The sequence below is a fragment of the Rhinatrema bivittatum genome, chromosome 6, assembly GCF_901001135.1.
Source record: "Rhinatrema bivittatum chromosome 6, aRhiBiv1.1, whole genome shotgun sequence".
Taxonomy (NCBI): Eukaryota; Metazoa; Chordata; class Amphibia; order Gymnophiona; family Rhinatrematidae; genus Rhinatrema; species Rhinatrema bivittatum.
This window is the reverse complement of record NC_042620.1, coordinates 318655246-318668088: the sequence shown is the minus strand read 5'-3', so window position 1 is coordinate 318668088 and position 12843 is coordinate 318655246. Positions and strand designations below refer to the sequence as shown.

Here is a 12843-nt window from a genome sequence, read left to right as displayed (position 1 = left end):
CAAGCTGCCTTGCTGTCTATTCAAAATAAGTGGGTGCAGCACCCTGATATCTACCTATCACTGGAGGACATAGCAACCATAGTGCAAGGCTGTTTTCAGGTATCAGAAAATGTTCTCATTCAGGAGGTGGGGTTTAAAATATTGCATTGTATGTATATCTCTCAATCCAGATTGTGTGCTGCTAAACTGTGCGATACTGACACATGTCTTAACTGTCAGAAGGAAAGGAGGACATATATGCACAGCCCCTGGGAATGTAATGAGGTGACATTATTTTGGGAGGAAGTTGTGGTGGACTTGGGAAAAGTCTTAAAAATACGGATTCCAAGAGACCCTAAGATATGCCTACTACGCATCACCAACGCGGCTACGGAAGACTTGTCGGATTCAGATAGGAGGTTTCTACAGAAAGCTCTGATCATCGCGGTGCAAACTATAATGTCCATGTGGATTACAAAGGACAGGCCTACTGGAGAACAATGGCACGCGCGCCTGACATCCTTACTGCAGAACGAGTTAATGACGGCACAGTCCAAGAAGAAGGAGTCGCAGATGATTTATTTCTCTATTTGGCACAACTTCTGGTGGTCACTCCCACAGGCACAAAGGGACCTTATTCTCAAAGCTATAAACTACAAATACCGGGACTCTGCTGAAAACTTGAGCGCCAAACCTTAGCCGAGGGAGATTTTCATCCCTCTCTGACTATCTCTGCTCTTGCTGTGAAAAAACATAGGGGGGGGGGGGGGGGGGGGGGAGTTATAGGGCTGGTGAATTCTATGTTGCTTGTTTGGAAGCCAATATTGTACACACTGTAAAATTCAATAAAGAAATGTTAACAAAAAAATAACACTCCTAGGTTGTAGTGTCAGACCTAGTTGTATTTTCCATCAACATTTTACACACACACAAAAACAAAACAAAACAGGAGGTGCAAAATGCAAGGGTATTTTATACCGGAGGCAGTTTTTCTATGGGAAAGCACTTGTGAAGTTCGAAAATGCAGTATGAACTTTGCAGTTTGAAAACTTCCCTCACAGTGGTAATTCTGTATCCAGGGCCAGTGCAAGGGAATTAGGCGCCCTAGGCATCTTCTGTTTTGCACCCATTCCCCCTCCTCCCCCCCGTCATGGCCCTGATTCCTCCTCTCAGTTTTCTGTGCCGCAAGCAGTGTGCGGCCCACTGAATCTCCACTCCTCTTTGCCGCCGTTGCTCGTGGCCCCACATAGCTCATGCCCCCTAATGGTCAGCACCCTAGGCCCAGTCCTAGCTTGCCTAATGCTTCCGCTGGCCCGGTCTGTACCTACAGAGCAATCAGGACTGATTCTAAGGTGAATAGTGTGCAAGAGGTGAAGGAGACAGTCACATGTAACAGAGGTCTGTAAGCCCTCAAACTACCCTCTTCTGCATTGCACAGCCCCCAAGGAATCCCTTCAAGGGGCTGCAATGCATTTATTTACGGCTCCCCCCAGACTCACAGCAATGTGCATGATCTGCTCCTCAGTTTTGGTGCACGGACCACCAGGGTATCAGCAAGCCAGATGAGAACTTACAATGCATGGCAATAACTGTTGACATTTCTAGTGAGGCTGTTGGGTTTCATGAGTTAAAATTAATCCCCTCTCGTTTCCATCTGCAGTTTGCGTTAGGGAGCCTTTGATGTCAGTAGATCTGGCGGCAGGTATTATCACCCCTGCCGAGAAGAAAATCCTAGGATATTAAACGTTATTACTAAACTTTTCCGACGGCCTGGCAGAGGCAGGGAGGAGAAGAGCAGGCCCCAACCGCGGAGGAAGGCGAGTGGAAAGCTGGATCAGCAGCAAAGGCCTGATACAGCCCTGACCTTAAGCTTCCAGACTTCAAAGCCCCACTGCGGAGCACCATACAATTAAAGGGGATGGCATGCTCAGCTTTGCTATAAAAAATGTTTGCAATGCACTAGGGACAGCCACATAGTTCTTTTTTTTTTTAAGAAGTTTATTTTTATCAGCACATGCCATGGTGGATTTCTGTCATGTCAGTGGAGAGGAGAAATAGAAGAGCGATCTTGACTCGTGACTTTTCCTACCAAAACTCAGTTGCCATACTCTCCTCCCCCCCCATGAAAACATTGTCTAAGGAAGAATACTTACTCACTTACAATTTTTTCCCACAGAAAACTCAAAACAAACTATACAATAGTAAGCAGGTGTAACAATAAATCACACCACCGGAGGTGCACTTCCCCTGGGGAAACCATGACCAGAATAGCCTGGTGACTTAAGTCTCACCTTAAAACCATGACACATATAAAAAAAAACACATTAAAATATATACACAACCATTGGGCCCATATTTTCCTGTAGAATGAATAATAATTAGCATGAACCAAGGCCAGCACTGCTTCTGCTGGAACATAGAGGGTGCTGCCACCACCCAGGAATGCGGCAGATGCTCTCACCATTCCATGGACTGTAAACATATCATGCAACCCTTAACACTGGTTAAACAAAATCCTCAAGTTCAATCCCTGTAAAGAAAAAGCCATTAGATATTCTGCCCCGCCATCAGGAGCATCCCAGGAGGGGACACTAATTGAAATTGAATACTTTATTGTCTCTTAGAATTTCTTCTCCTTGAAACTTCCTCACTGCTTCCCATCATACATCATACGTCAGGGTACTCATTAATGAATGGGACTCAGGAGTTTTAGCTCATCAGCAGAGTAAGTTCCTGCAATTAAATCAAGAATTAGTATGAAGAGTGTCAATCCTATGGGAGGATTCCAGCTGTGAATGAAAGCAATAGTTAATTATGAAAATGGCAATAAATAAATCAAACACCCATTTTATGAAGTTTTGAACTTTATAAACCACCAATTGGAAACTCAACTTGCTTTCTTCCTATGTGCGCTTCCCTTCCCGCCGATGCTCGAGCACTGGAACGAGCACCATTTTATGTACACCGTACATTCACCAAACATCACATTTCTTGCTGAAACACACTGTACATTTTTCCACCGCCCTCAAGCCCCACGTTCTTTAGGTGCCACTATATGTAACCCTTACTGGGGGTTTTTAATCCCAAGGGCACACAAACATATTTATTTTCTTCAGGGCTTTTCTGAAAAGCAATTTACTCCCATGCTTAACTCTTAATCCCGGAGGGATTCTTTTTATGGGGGAAAGCTCTCTCTCTCTTCTGGCCCGGACTATGTTGTCTTGCTTCCAGTGTGTTTAGAGAGTAGTTGCATCCCGTGGGGTGAGATGATGGGACAATTAACAGGTCCAGGCTTGGGTTGATAAATTAAAGTTTACTGATTTGATAATAATTATGTAAAAGTCCACTTGTCCATAAATAGCGAAATTACATCTGACTGTGATACATGAATGATTTCCTCTGTAGGTAAGTGTCCTTTGTTCAGGCATCTGGATGGAGCTCCCAAGGATGATTTTACTTGTACACAACTTAACTAGCGGCTAGCCAGGAATCCTTTTTGAGGGGTCCTCACTTCACAGCAAAAATCCTACCTTACTCCATCTCCTTCCTGGACACCCACCTGTCCTGGTCCCTTGGATGGAAATCCAGTTGGGGGTCTCCCAATTTTATTCTTACATCCCCAGTTGACATTTCTGGGAACTTCTCTTGAGGAAAAGTCAGAATAGGATCAGGCTACTTCCCTACCTCCTGTGGGGATGGAGGATCAAAAAACCTCCCCACATTGTTCAGGTCAAAAAAATACTTCTAAATGGTAGCCTGGATATATCTTCAGCCATTACTGTCTCTCGCAGTAGGATCCGTGACTGGTGCTTGTCCACCTAGGGTTTAGAGTGGGTGAGAGCCCTTTAGCCCCAAAAGGAAATAAGGCATAAAAATCTATCTCTTCTGTAAATTAATGAAAGAAGAACCTTCTGGCAGGGAGTGTAACATGAGGTATCACTTCCAACTGAAACTCCAGGATGAAGCTGGGAGGCAACATAAGAGGGTAGAAGCAAAACATCCTCACTGTTCAGAGGCTCTCTGAATCTGATCCTAAAGAGTTATAACATGGCTAAATAGGGCTAAATAGGATTGAGGCTAAATAGGGCTAAATAGGATTGAGGCATCCAATCCAGACCCTCCAGGTTGGAAGGGGCTGTGAGGTATGGAAGGCTCATTGATAGTGTGTACTATACAGGGACAGTGACATCTAGTAGCCATCACGGGGGGTGGGGGGTGGCCACAATTAAATCAGCATAGGTACGGGATTTCAGCCAGAAATGGCACAGGAACATAGGGCACACATTCTGGAGGTAAATCAAGGCTGGAGTTTGGTATACCTTACAGGATAGAGAAGGGAAGGAGCGAAAGTGTCCAAGGCAGAGGAAAGAAACTACCTTGTCAGCAGACTCTAATAGTGGAGGAGAGGTTTCAAGGTTCAGTAGCCTGGAAATTAGATTGTGGAAGAAGATAGTTAAGTTTGAAGGTTATCAGATGATGGGAAGAACCAAAGTATAGAAGTTTGAGAGAGAGAGAAAACAGTTGGAGGAAAGGAATAGGTCAAGGAAGTAGTCATTATGATGAGCAGAGATGGTAGAGCCTAGCTGAAGGCCAAATGAGGAGGTTCAAATGAAGAGCTTTAAGGCATAAGAATCAGAGAGGTCATTAGCATAGAGGTAAAAGTCTCCAAGAATGAGAGAAGAAGATGGTTTAAAGAAGACGAAAAGCCAGTAGTCTTAAATTGGTGAGAAAAGAGGAGGAAGACTTTATCAGGGAGCTGATAAATGATAGACAGCTATCTGGAGAGGTAGTGTGGTAAATAGGCAGATGGAATGGACGGAGTGGGACTGAGGTGAAAGAAGGGGTTGAAATCTACAGGAGGGAGAAAGTAGCAGAGCAACAACTCCACCATAGCCAGATGAGCAAGGTGTATGGAAGGAAAGGTACCTTCCATGACAAAGGGCAACAACTGAGCTAGAGTCCTTAGGGGGGAAAAACAAGTCTTAGTCTAAGTGTAAAGATGGAGAGTACAAGAGACAAAGAGGTCATGAACATAGGCAAGTTTGTTGCAAATACATTGGGCATGCAAAAGAGAGAAATGAGAGAGGAAAGAGGGGGATAGGGATAGGATTGGAGGAGTATCAGTTTGTACAAATGGGATGAGAGTTGCCTTGGAGGGCCCGGATTGGGACTGAGATTCCCAGATGAAAGTAGGAGGAGCAAAATAAAGTAGAGAAGGGAAGGTGTGATGACAGTGATGAGGATGGATGAGTGGAAGAAAACGTTAAAACTCAAGAGCAGTGGACAGTGCAGAAGACAGAATGGCTGGTGAGATGAAGAATGTGGAGAAGGAGGACAGAGGACTTGATTTTCATAGCAGATTGTAATAAGGAGTAAGACTGGGGATGATTAGCATCAGAAGAGAAAGTGTAGGAAACAGGAAGAGAACAATATCTATTGACTTGACATGATGACATGGTATGTGCCTTTTGGCAAGTGGCTTGAAGAAGCATGGGATGTCAACAGCCCAAGCTCAGGTGGGCTGTAGTGGACTCAATAGTTCACTACCCTGAAATCTGGGAGAAAAAATGCAAATGGGCTGCAGCCTCCAAGAAAATAATGTTGAAGATTAGGGAAGAAGTCACTAAGAGAAGGTGCTGGAGATGAGAATGCAGCTTGGGTCTAAAGGACCTCTTTAATGCCTTGAATATTGATCTTTGTGGAGGCACACTGTAAACAAGAGCCATTCACTCCATGTTCTGTGACAAAGTCAGTGATCCAATAAGAATAAGATCAGCTTCTTCCTGCTAAAACATTCAAATGGCACACAATCAGAACTGTCCAGATTTCATTTTGTCTTAGCATGTCTAATGAGGACTGGATGGTTCAGGGGAATGGTCACAGTATAGTATAGTCTTTTGCTTCTAGGCCACTGGCTGAACTCGCAGCCCAAGTGACCCACAGTAGGTGAAATGAAATGATGGTCCCAGTCCAGTTCCAGGAGCCCTAGCAGAAGAGTTCACATCACAGCTCCTGTCTAATTCTAATAAATTCTGTAGATTCTGCTGCGCACTTCCTTGTGACAAGGACACAAAAGAAAGTTTATAATTGAAATGCATTCATGATTCGGCAGGCCCCTCCCTGTCTTTCTGCCCTTGTTCACAGTTACTCTGCTCTTCATCCTCACTTTTAGTTATTTACCCACCTCTGAATCCCTTACCCTAAGCAAAATCGAAAACCCAATTTCCTGCTTTTTCAGTTTTATCACCTTTTCTCTGGACCTCCAAGACATTCCACCACTGGTCCTCTTGTGGTCCACACTAACACTCAAACGTCACCTCTTCAGACTTGCCCGTCTTCACACTTAATGCCTCAGCTTTGCTCTTTCACCGTGTTCATGTACTTTCTGTAACTTGGTAACGTTCTAGTGCGCTTTGACTCAATCGGAGGTATCCTAGGTAAGGAGACATGTAAGAAGTGTAAATAAATAAGACCTTCCTGGGAGGGATGGAGAAATTATTTTGGAAGAAAAGATGTGGATGAGATTCTGTATGTTAGTCATGAGCAGAATTGTAAACACCAAATTCAGTGTGGAGATAGATATTGGCTTCTTCACCTTCACATCCTCTTCCAGGATTCACTTTATTCAATGGGCAAAAAGGGGCAGTTGCAGAGGGCCTACCACCACCCTCAGAGGCCCATCAGTACCTGTACTAGCCATAGCTGTAGTGGTAGTGACAAGAAAGAGCAAAGAAGTCCCAAACAGAGCATGATGAAAATAGAGTCGTGCTCTCTCCAGCTGTAGACCTAGCCCTCTGCATGTGCACATGGCTGAGGGAGACTGTTCCTTCTAAAAATAGAAGCATAGAAAGTGAGAACTACTTTCTTCAATGCCATGAGAAGCCTTTACTGCTTTCATGCTAATGTTAATTGAGATTGATCTTTTGAGGTTCATCGACTTCCCTAATGTCACCGATGAGTTTGCAGGACTAAAAGCCAAATAAAAAGTTGTAAGTGTAATAATAATAAATGATAGGAGGCATGTTAAACCAGTTAAATAAATAAGTAAATTAAAATGTTTATATATATATATATATATATATATATATACACACACAAAAAAACCCCTCCTAAATGGAGTAAAGGTAAAAGCACATCATATTTTAAAGTACCAAAATTTTTCTAATGTTTTATTTAAAAAAGCTTTTATTTATTTAGTGAATCATCAGTCTTATAAAAACCAAATAACTTATGTCCAATCCTAGACACATTTGTTTTAGAAATTATTTCTTTATATTAAAAAAACTTTTAACGCTAAAATAAAAAAAAACAAAAAAAAAACTTTTAACGCTTGTTAATGATGTGTTAAAAGTTGTTTTTATATAAAGAAATAATTTCTAAAACAAATGTGTCTAGGATTGGACATAAGTTATTTGGTTTTTATAAGACTGATGATTCACTAAATAAATAAAAGCTTTTTTAAATAAAACATTAAAAATGTTTTTGGTGCTTTAAAATATGATGTGCCTTTACTCTATTTAGGAGTTTTTTGTGTGATATAATAAGCACTAGTTAGGTGTATACATTGCCTTATTTTTGGTTTATATATATATATATATATATATATAAAGGGTAAGTCAGTAAGTAAGTCACAAACATACATGGGATTAATATTCATGAAATTTATTTAAATGCAAAAGATGAATTATTTACTGTGAAATATACAGAATATAGTCACAAACAGTTTTTCTGGAAAAACCAACTACTTTTCAACGTAATCGCTGCGAACATTTATACATTTGTCCCAGCGTTTGAAAAGTCCATCAAAACCTTCTGCGTAAAAGTCTTTTGGCTGGCATCGTAACCAGCGCTTCACCTCTTGTTCCACTTCTTCATCACTGGTGAAATGTTTACTACCGAGATGGCTTTTCAGTTTGCCAAACAAGTGAAAATCGCTGGGTGCCAAATCCGAACTGTATGGTGGATGTTCAAGAACTTCCCAGTGCAGGTTCGCAATTGTCTGACGAGTCTCATTCGAAGTGTACGGTCTGGCATTATCGTGAAGAATCAGCACTCCTCTTTTTTCTAGATCTGGGCGTTTTCTACGAATAGCTCCTTTAAGCTTTGAGTAGCACAGTAGGAAGCCGAATTAACAGATTCACCACGCTTCTGAAAACTGGTTAAGAGTATCCCATCTTGGTCCCAAAACACAGTCAACATCACCTTTCCTGCAGAAGGCACAAGCTTGAACTTTCTCGGTGTTGGTGATAGTGGATGCTTTCACTGCATGGAATCGCATTTCACTTCTGGTTGATAATGGTGCACCCACGACTTGTCACCAGTAACAATATGTGCCATCATTGATTCACCTTCGTTTGCATAACGGCAGAGATTTTCCAAACAGACACCCATCCGGTTGTTTTTATTGTCTTCGGTCAGCTATTTGGGAATCCATTTTGCACAGACTTTGCGAAAGTTCAATGCATCGTGCACTAAGGAATATGCTAATCCGTGAGAACACCCAATTTCTTTGGCAACTTCGTCAATTGTTACCCTCCGGTTAGCGCGAACCATCTCTTCAACCTGCTTCACAGTTGCCTCTGTCGCAATCTCTACAGGTCAACCAGGTCTGGTTTCGTCGTTCACGTTGGCACATCCTTGTGCAAATTTATCGGTCCAGTTATAAATTACTTTACGCGAGAGACATTTCTCTCCATATACTGGATACATTTCTTTATGAATGTCTTTTGCCCCTAAGCCCTTAGCCCATAAAAATCGAACAACAGCACGTTGTTCTTCAACCGTACAATCTGTCAACACGGCAGCCATTTTCCTTGTGTACACAGCCCCTGCGCATGCACAGTTTAAATAACTATTTATGTACCTAAGCACTTCTAAGGTGCTGCCATCTATGGAATATGACAGCATTACAGATATATGTTTTATTACCTTAGTAGAGAGATTTGTGACTTACTTACTGACTTACCCTCATATATATATAAAATTCCTTTTTTATTTCATTAATTCTTATCATTAATAAATATAGTTGATCAAGACATGGGGTGTAAGAGTACGCACCATCACTTTATGCAGCTGTAAGAATAGTGGACACCGTGCTGTGGCGTGAATTGACACAATCTAGTAGATGAAACTACTTTGTTATGACCGTCGGCTGTGGCTGACCCAACTCACATCATGTATGGTTCTGCTCTCCTCTCAGGGTGAACTCGTGGCTGTGGCTAGCTGCTGCTGCCACGTACCTCCAGACTCCTCATGGCAGCTGGGACGCCACCGACCCACACGCCGACTCTGGGCCTTCCTAGGCGCACCCGCGCACCACCGGGCCTCCTTTTAAAGGCCCAATGGCAGAAACCTCAGGGGTGTCCCTGACTGATGACATCACAAGCTTGGGATTTATAAGCACTTCCCATGGCCTACGCTAACCGACTTGGCAACGAGTTCCTTCACTGCATTGGTGTTTATTCGTTTCCCCAGACCCGTGGTTCCTGCCTTGGATCTCCATCTGCTATTCTGGACTCTGGCTCGGGTACCTGCTCCTCGGGGGCCTGCTTGCTCTTCCTTGGGAGACTTGATCTCCAGGCTTCCCTGCTCCTCAGGGTAGCCCCTGCACTCCTCACCAGAGGTCCTGCCTGCTGGATTCCCTGCTCCTCGGGGTTCCCTCTAGAACTGCCTATCAGAGATTCCTTCTCTACGCTTTCCCGCTCCTCGGGGCAGTGCCTACGTCTCTTCACCAGTGACTTTACACTACGTATCCCTGCTCCTCGGGGCAGCCTACGTCACTAGTCACTACATCTGAGATTCGACTCTGCGCTTCCCTGCTCCTCAGGGCAGCCCCTATGTAATCACACCAGAAACTCTTACACTACGCTGTCCCACCCCTTGGGACAGTCCCTGCATCATTCCTCCAGAGGTTCCTGTCTTTGTGCTCCCTGCTCCTCAGGGCCTGCCAAGCCCTCCTCTGTCTCGGAGGTTCCTGCTCTGGTACATTGTATCTTCAGTATTGCCTGAGTACTATGACTCCTCTGAACTGTGCCTCTGCGTCCTGCTCCTCGGGGTACCTCACAGTATATCTCAGTGCAGGTACCTGCGATCACGTGGCAGTGACGCAGGACGTTCTCTACAGAACTACAGTCGTGTCCCCTGCTGCAGCTGACCTCACCTCCCGACAGTGAGGACCTGTGGGGCTCCACCCCTCGGGTAGTATCACCCTCCACCTCGGGCCAAGGGTCCACAAAACCCACGAATCCTAACATACTTGGCCCATGCTGACAGCTAGCAAACATGCCCTGGACTTGGACAAGACTGGAGCTTCACCTATACCGGCTCCGTTTCCTGCAGGTTGAGCATTTGGGTTCCAGGGACCGGCAGGACGTAGGCGATGGCCCCCACAGGCATATGGGATAAAAGAGTCTGGGACTGGGTCAAGGTCAGGTCAAACAGCTGTCAGAGAATTACCAGTAATGAAGCAGAGGTTGAGGTGGGCAGCAAGCAAAATGTAGGCAAGGTCCGTAACTAATGTCAGTGGCAGGCGGAAGGCAAGAAAGAGGTCCGGGTCTGTAGCAGAGGTCAGTACTGAAGTCAGGCTGGAGACAGGATAGGCCAGAGGTACTGGAGAAAGCAGGATGGGCTGAACGAGACAAGGCAAGCCGGAGGAGACCAGGCTGACTGGATGAGGCAGGATCAGGAAGACCTGTTGCTGAGGCAAGGAAGGGAGCGTGGCTGGGGCCTTTATACCCAACTGCATGATGTCAACAGAGTGCGCCAGTTAAGGGAATACAAAGGGTGCCGTGCCTTGCGCGCACATTCCTAGGGAAGCCCGAGGAGCTTGGGTGCTGGTGGCATCATGGCGGTGTTCTCGCTGCTTCAGAAGCAGTCGGCGTCCTGGTGTGACTTCTGCCAGGGGTACCTGGGGAGCGGGAATGTGGCATTGTTGTCGCTTCAGAAGCAGTCTGTGTCCTAGGGTGAGTGCTGCTGGTCGCAAGATGACCCTGCAACTGGCAAACGTTACAGCATCCCTGGCTGGGTCTACCTGAAGCTATTTCTTCAGTATTTCCCTCTTGGTTCTTTTCTCCTTTGTAATACACAGCGCTATCATGAACCTTCCTTTATCTGGGAGCTCCAGGCCCACGGTTCTAGGCATTACCTTCTTCACAGACAGTTTGTAAATGCACAATCAGGCCATGTGGGAGAAATGATGATTTGTCTGAGTCCGTCCTTACTACAAAACACCAAGCATACAGTACCTGAATAATGAAGCGCCTTGGCTGACCCAGGGAATCGGAGTCAAACACACAGCAGCAGCAGCGCCAGCATGATGCTCCTACACCATGGAGGCATTTTCCACCGAGAGAAAGCACCAAAGGAGAGACATTGATGCAAGAAAATACTTTCAAAGGCAGAGTCCCTCTGCTGGTTCCCCTTCCTTTGGAAAAACCTCTTTCCTGATTTTAGCATTGCTGTGGGTGGGAACAAAATAGTAGAGTTAAGGATCCTTCAGGAGCTTTTCCCAGGAGAGATCAAGACTTGACAGTCAATGAGACAATGTCAGATAAAGGGGGAGATTTAGACCAAAGGATATTGAATTAAGGGGCACTCAAGCTTGTGCTAGCAACACCTACAGCCAGAGAACTAAAGATGTTTTCCCCATTGTGAATCTATGAGAAACACACAACACATGGGGCCTGTATGCTGCCAGGCCCCGCTACTATTTCAGTCATAGAAGAAAATAATTAAGTAGGGCCTGATACCATGCCTGTTTACTTAAAATCTGTACTGACAGCAGGAAAATATTTTACATGCAAATGCAGCTCTAAACTTCAGAAACCGTCCCACCCTAAGAGTGCAGATTGCTTGGAAGTTCAGCTAGGGAAAAGTGCTTTTATTTTTTATTGTGAGGCCTTGGAAGAAGTTTGAAAGACTCCCAGTCGCTGCTGCTGCTCCTGCTGCATTGGCTGCTCCCCCCCCAGCTCCCCCCCCAGCTCCTTTTCCACTCCCCTTCCCCCTCCCGCTGCCTTTCAGACCCACTGTGCCAGCAGAGAGCCCGGCTTCACACATTGCATCAGTGCTTCCAGTTCAGAGAAAAAAAAAAAGTAAAAGCTGTCTTTCCTGTTTGTGAAATCCTCGTTCTGCCAAGAACAAGAAAGCTTTGGAAATCCTGCAACCCCGCGGTGGCCGGGACTTGCTCACTCAAGACAGCTCCACTGCCATATAGGGTCTGAAAAGGGCCCGAGTCGGGAGCACGCGCTGCCTGCACCTCCTTTGGGGTGATTCTCTGGTCTGGATGGCCCTTCTCTGATGTCATGCTACGTTTTGGGCTACAATAACAGGAAATCGCCAAGTGTTTACTCTGGCACGCTGTGTTGTAGTGCGTCTTTGTTTTTTTCACTTCCTTGGTATATCTGTTTCCTCTGATTAAGCTACGACATGTTTAGAACACCGAAGGTGGGGAAAACATGGCGGAAGGGCAGCGTTTCGACGGAGGGCACGGACTTGAGGACAGGGGGGGGCTTCACTCGGCATATGACTGTGCACCGGAGGGGCAGCTGGAAGCACGGAGATCTTTTCTGGAAGGCGAGGTGGTCCAGTGTGGGACTTCCAGGCCCACAGCATCCAGTTAAGCCATTTCCAGTTACACCACCGGACAATCCAAGTTAATGTTGCTGAATTTAGGGAGCGGGAACAAAATCCCCAGTTTCGCCCTGTGCGCTTATCTTGATGAGATGGTGAAGCTCTACTGAGCAGCAACCGTCAGCGCCGTGTACATCAAGTAGTGCTATGGAAGTAATAAGTGGAAGTGGTAGCAGAGCGAAAGGGGGAAAGGAAGGAGTTCACTTTTCCCCAACTCTTCAAAAAATGTGACCCCCA

At 45.2% G+C, this 12843-nt stretch overlaps 1 long non-coding RNA gene across 1 annotated transcript; it reads right to left on the bottom strand.

The window, feature by feature from the left end:
* Window positions 1-883: 883 nt before the first annotated feature.
* Window positions 884-11424, bottom strand: LOC115093311. Its single transcript, XR_003857282.1, has 3 exons — window positions 11223-11424; window positions 6227-6412; window positions 884-2712 (listed from the first exon to the last, which is right to left on the bottom strand). It is a non-coding gene; the product is annotated as an uncharacterized LOC115093311 (long non-coding RNA).
* Between the last annotated feature and the right edge of the window lie 1419 nt (window positions 11425-12843).